Below are 6,012 nucleotides of genomic sequence, written 5' to 3'. Positions count from 1 at the left end.
TAACTTCTATATATATATATATATATATATATACAACGCTTTCAAAGAAGAAGAAAAAATCTCCTAAAAGTTTCCTAGATTTTTGTTCTTCTAAACTGAATTTTTCTGAAATTTCAAACAATGTTGGACACTTTTTAGATATGTTCTTTTATTGAAAGTTAAGCGGTTATAATGGCCAAAAATCTTGTTTATTAAAGAAGAAATTCAGAAAAAAATCACTTAAAAAATTTCTCCAAGTAATAGTTTAAACAATGTTTGATATTTTTAGGCATGTATTTTAAATAATTAACGATTTAAAATAGTTTTAATGGTTAAAAATATTATAAATCTTGTACGTATGTAATGTTTTTTATAGGATAAATACAGAAAAATCGTCTAAAAAATTGTTCTAAATTGTATTTGTAGTTTTTGGAGGTGTTTTAGCGATTTATAATTGTCTTAATGGCTGAAAATATTATAAATCATGTATTAAATAATATTTTAAACACTGTTTCATATAGGACAAAAACAAGAAAAATTAAAAAAAAATCATTTAAAAATATTTTTAAATTGTATTTTTCTTAAATTTTACACGACGTTTGATACTTTTAAGTGTTTTTTTTTAGAAATTGTTATTGGTTGAATGCATTAAAAGTCTCGTGTTTATATAGAATTTTTAAATAATAATCAAAGGAAAAGTCAAAAAGTCTTCTAAAAGTTTTCCAGATTTTCCTTTTTTAAAAAATTATAAATGATTTTTGGTATTTTTAGATATATTTTTTGAAATTTAAACAGTTTTGATGGACAAAAACCATGATTTTTTTTAAAAATGGAAATATAACGTTAATTCTTCTCTTTACAATGAAAAAATGAATTTTAATCTTTATTTATATATTTTTCTTGTAAAAAGTTTTCTTATAAATTTCTTTAAAATTTCAAATAAAGGATTTTCTATAGGATTTACAGGTCTATAAACTTATAGCGGTTTATATTTTTATATTAAATTTCATGAGAAAAGTTCAGTGACACGTTTGAAAATATTTTCCAAGAAAAGATAAAAATTTCCTTCTAAAAATAATTTTATCTTAATGTTACGTGTTATATAATGGCCTAGAGCGTGATTTGAAGGCATTAATTTGTGTATAATGTACAAGTTCACAAGTGGTTGTCTGTCTATCACGCTCTTTATTTTAAATGTTTTATTGCAAGGAAAAAAAACAAGAAAAAATTTTAAAATAAATAAATGTAATTTATTTATTTTGCATATTCTACATTTTAGTGTAATTTTTTTTTTTTTTTTTTTTTGTATTTTATCTCAATTTAAAAGAAAATGTTGGCGACTCGTCGCAATATGTCGCGTTGTAAAATTCTTTAAAAATGGAAACAATCTTAATTCGAATCAATCTAAATATATTAAATATAATTATAAGGTATGCTTTTAAAAGGATATATAAATAATTATAGAATAATTTGAAAATTTATCACTTATTAAATAATTAAAATTGCGTGTAATGTTTAAGTTTTAACTAGTACAATTTTTGTAAAAAAAAAAAATAATAATCATCGTATAAATAATTAAACAATAGTCATTTGTTTACAACTCAGTTTCTCACGTGATCTTGCCTTCCAACGTGGTACGTTGAGGATTGAACTGATTGGAGATGACCAAACTGGCAATGTAGTACTTGTGTGTGGTGGGATGAAGTGTTCCTTCAGAGCTTCTTTTCTCTAAGACGGGTGATTTAATTACCGAAAACAAAAGATTCGAAAGGACCCGAAGAGGGTTGGGAAACTTATTTTAATGTTCCTATTTAATTTTAACTTTTCTATTTAGATATTAGACACGTGAAGGAAACACGGAAAACTTCACGTCACATCATGCGTGAGGAGCGAACTCACGACCACTGAACAGTGGTGTTTAGTAATTTTAGCCAGTCAGACTCTATTGTTAATGGAAATACCCTCCTTAGTAATGTCAGCCCAAAAGTTTATTAAATAACTTGATATTTTTTCTTAAATATCGTAGGATCTCATACACACACAGCACACAAGAAATAAGGCAAAGGAACGTTTTCTGTCTAAAATGGTACGACTGTATATGAATTTACATATAGAGTAACATTTATATTTTAATATTTTTAAATTAATATTAAACAGAAATAGAATTACTACACTAACAATTATTCAATACAGTTTAATAGATGGAAGAACAACAGAACTTCCTTCATCTCCTCTTGCACAGAACACAACACAACATACAAAGATCGTATGTTCCGAATAAAATGGTTAAATCTGCTTTCTTAGGCCATCCGGATGTATAAAAAGCAACAATATATTAGCATCTGGGAGGAAAAAAGAGGGTCAATTCCTCTCCAAATTCGGGAAAGCAAGAATTTAAAAAGAAAATCAGACAGAGAAAGTAAATTATCGTGTTATTTGTGGAATTTTTCCCTTGACCTGTGACCTCTCTAAGCTCATACGTCAATAATATAGTACTATTTTAGTTTAGAGTCAGTAGAAACAAAATCTATTATAAAATATTCAGCCAGTCTATAAAATATTACTAATAATTTATTATTTAATTTTACAGAAAGTGTACCTATGTAGTTATTAGAATAAGAATATTTATTAATTCTTTCATAATTTAAATATACATATCATTTTCATATTACTTTTAAATTAGTAATAGAATACCACCATTTTGTTTGTTATTGTGTTGTATATTATTTAATTTATATCAACAAATTAACAACGGTCAGTTAGTCGTGGGTTCGAGCCTCACCAACGGTCTAAGTACGTATAGTTATCAGGATTTTCATGTATCTAACACCTAAATAGGAACCAGTTTCCTACAGAAAGGTTCTTCCAAGAGACACTCTCCTTCGGCAAATTGCCCATGTGTTGTGTTGCCTTACCCATCTATCCACAGCCGGATGGACGAGGGGTTAAGGTGGCAACCTACCGCTCTGAGGATCCAAATTCGAATCCCGAAGGTCCGAAAACTCTAGGAATTTTTGGGAGAGTGGCCTTTTGTGGGTTTTTTTTTTGGATACGTCATCCCTCACCACCCTGCTCCTGATTGTGGTCTTAGCCGAATCCATAATGGGTTTATTAATAAAAGGTCCTCTTAGTGTTAAGAGCTGAAAGAGTTTTAAAAAATCCAGTTCGATCCTTTGATATTTTTTCTTTTTGTAGCATATAATTACCGTTTCGTTACCCAGAAATATTTTAATTTTCTTTCTTTTTTAATAATCTGAATTTAACAAAGAGTTTTATAAAATAATGAATCAAGTGATCATTATTTCCTACTTTTTATCTTTAATTGAATTCTTTTTTTAACATAGTATTTTTGATTTTAATGATAATTATACAACTCAATATGATTTTTACCTCAATGAAAATCAAGCTGATTTTTATCAATTTCGATGACTACGTTCCGATAATCAGCAAGAAAATGTCACATTATGTCAAAGTTTTAAGATATTCAGGTCCTTATTATATCAAGTATCTGTGCATTTACCAACGTAAAGTTTATAACGTAACACTAGCAATGTTAGAAATTTGTTTGGCAGTTTGCATACATGGGAGATCGATCCCACGAAAGAAATCCATAAAAAGTTCTTCTGGGGAGGCTTAATAAAAAACTTATTCGCTCTATGCCGCACTGCAAACTGCCATTAACACTCAGGATGGTCCTACGAAGTACTGGAGTCCCATTAAATGAGAAATATTATTTATGAGTATTATTATTCGGTTTATTTTTCTTGGTTTCGTTACTACACTTCACGTGTTTTCATTATAAATTACAATCATAGTATAAGTGTTCTGCTTTAAAAGCCTGTTATACTCTTGTTGGTGTATATCGTAGCTGATACAATTTCAATGGTGGTTACTGTAGATTTTCGTCTTATTCAATACTTTATTATCTTAAAAAAAACTTTATAAAAGTCGCTAGAAAAGAGAACCTTCTTGTTAAATATACAAATTACAGCTTTGAAAATTTGCTAAAACTCTTTAAAGGACTATTAGGACACATTGTATACCTTCAAAATTATGAATATTGTATAAAGTTAAATAAATTTTTTTAAACATAATTTTAAAAAATCAATGGAGAATATCTTTGAAATTACATTACTTTGTCCATTTTTCTCCACTTTAAATGTATATATCAATACTATTTATTTTAAAAAATGATATATGTTTTTTCTATTTTCGATAAACTTAGAATAATAACTCTTGGGCGCTAATTTAATTTCGAATATAAAATCAAAAAGAATTTTCATTACTTCAACTTTTGTTGATTTTTCTTAATCTCTGACCATTTATCTTCTTTTCCATCCTTCAATAAACTTATTGATTATTCAATCTGCATAAAGTAGATTATTAAATTCTATCATTCTCCTTCTAAATGACAGTCTTTGCCCTTTTATCGTATCCGATTTTTATTTCGTTTTCCTTTCAGTTTTAATATATTATTAAAAGAATTCAATTTTACTTCGACTTTATAAAAAAAAAAGTATTACTATTTTAAATAAATGAAAATATATAATTTAAAAAATTAATTATAAAGTACTTATTGCTTTGTTTGAATGCCTGTCTGTCTATTCGATAAAGAACTTCTCTTTCTGTACTCAATTTTAATTTCAAATAATTTATATTTTACTTTTTTAATATTAATATTTAAGAAATTCTTAAATTTTAAATATTGAAATTTCTATTTTAATAATACACATCGCTGTTCTTAGCAAGTTTTGTGGTACATTTAGTCAGAATTCAGTGTACTGTACATTGTATATCAATTTGACGTCATTTCTGTACTGTTTTTGTAACGGAGAAGAGTAATTGATGTAAGAGTGTATACTGTTCTGAGTAAACGAATGCTCCTGTTTTATCCCAATGAAACAAAATAATTTAATTTTTTTAAATGTACAATTGATCAATCTTCAACTGTTGTATGACAAATTACTGCACCTATTATCTAGATCTATTCTGATGTGGCATGCATACAACTTTTTGCAGCTCGTTAACGAGCCAATGTGGCATCGAAGATACGTTTATATAAATGAACGTTGAAAATCTTCAGATTTTTATATAAAATTTAGTGTAAGGTTAATACAAAATATGCAAATAGACCCTAAGAAATGAAACACAGCATTTAAAAAAAATTATTATTATTATTATTTTGAAGTTTTGTGGCACTCCTGTGTGAATTACAGTACACAATACACAGTACACAATACCGTTTCCAATGCTAAAGACTATAATATTAAACTAATAAGGTAACATATAATTTCCAATTATAGATTATTCCATTAATTTAATCAGATAACATGTAATTTATAGTAAAATCTATTGAATTACACTAACTAAACAATGCAGTTTTCTAGGATATTCTGTTACAAGGCAACGTAGAGCATGACTACATACAGAATGACTATAGAGTCCCTTGTATGCTGGTTATAAGTTATCTGTACGCTCTCCTACCACAAAATTTTAATTTTTCTCGTGTTTTTCTGGACATCAACATTCATGTTGACTGATAAAAACAGCTGTTGTCAGTCAAAGTTAAAAAATTTTCTTTTTTACAATGCCACAAAGTATATTTATCACTTGTTAGACGAGAAGTCACAACGATACTGGTATGCGTCACACTAAAGACACTGCCAAAAAATAGCTGAAACAGTACGATTTAATTTAAATCAGAAGAACGTCCTCATTTCGTTTGTTTTAGTCATAAAATTATAAAACTCATGCATTTTTCAAATAATAAACTTTATTATATTCGATAGTTTAAACAGCGAAAAAATTTCGAATTTTGAATATTCCGCCATAAAATCAAATTGCAATGGAGAATATTTGCAGGAGAGCAGACAATAAATTTTGGAATACTTTCCCTAAATTTTATCTAAGTGTAAATTCGGAAAAACATGGTGCTGGAATACCACATCAAAATTAAACTAAACTTTTATTATATTAATAGTACAAATTTTTATAGAAGATAACCTTTAAAATAAACTCCTTTCGCAATTATGT

The sequence above is a fragment of the Centruroides vittatus genome, unplaced genomic scaffold, assembly GCF_030686945.1.
Source record: "Centruroides vittatus isolate TY-2023 unplaced genomic scaffold, ASM3068694v2 contig_1416, whole genome shotgun sequence".
NCBI lineage: Eukaryota > Metazoa > Arthropoda > Arachnida > Scorpiones > Buthidae > Centruroides > Centruroides vittatus.
Note: the sequence above shows the minus strand (reverse complement) of the source record.